The following is a 776-nucleotide window of genomic DNA, read 5'->3' on the forward strand; positions in this document are numbered from 1 at the left end:
CTCTAATAGCTGGAGCCTAGAGTCATTTGAAACAAGGCTGCTCATTGGTCAATGGAACTTTACAGTTTTTCTTATATTTACAGAGATATATTTGTGTACGTAAACTCCTTCACCTAAAAGTATGCTATTTAGATATAGAAAAATTCAAAGTAATCAGAGACATGCAGGTGTTTGCAATTAACAAAGTTACTACAATCTCAGAATGCAATAATACCAACTTTACAAATTTGTTTTGTAATTTTTTGTTAACTGATGGTTTTCTTTGCTCTGTTTATAATTAGTATTTGTCCTTTCTTACACCTTTACAAATAGTGTCCAGCTTCATTTACATATTGCAGAGTACATATCTGGCATAGGCAGCATTTCTGCTACTCACAATTAACACAAGTGCCTGTTTGACTCATAAGTTTATTATTTTCAATTATATTTAGTCTTCATCAGTCACTGTATTTTGGAATATACAACATTAATTAAGTAAGCATTTTTCCTAAAATGAAACATCATCTCATATTTTGTTTTGTTTATGACTGAGAAAAATATTAGATAATGTATTGGCAACATAACCAAAGGCGGGAAACTAGAGTGGAACACCGGCGTCTAATCCAGAGTGAGAAGACCTGCCTGGCTGCCTTACCCTCAAAAAAAAAAAAGGAAAATAACAATATGGATTAACAAAAGCAGCTACTGCTACCACTAATAGTAGTAGCAATAGTAATAGTAATCACAACATAAATAAGAGCATGCATGTCCAAAACTATTCTCACATTAGTTGCTCA

At 32.5% G+C, this 776-nt stretch overlaps 1 protein-coding gene across 1 annotated transcript in view; it reads left to right on the forward strand.

The window, feature by feature from the left end:
• The window catches only part of LOC119587799 (conserved oligomeric Golgi complex subunit 6-like), a gene marked incomplete at its 5' end in the record, with an annotated part of 13,578 nt that overhangs the window by 7,953 nt on the left and 4,849 nt on the right, over positions 1–776 (forward strand).

The sequence above is a fragment of the Penaeus monodon genome, chromosome 23, assembly GCF_015228065.2.
Source record: "Penaeus monodon isolate SGIC_2016 chromosome 23, NSTDA_Pmon_1, whole genome shotgun sequence".
Taxonomy (NCBI): domain Eukaryota; kingdom Metazoa; phylum Arthropoda; class Malacostraca; order Decapoda; family Penaeidae; genus Penaeus; species Penaeus monodon.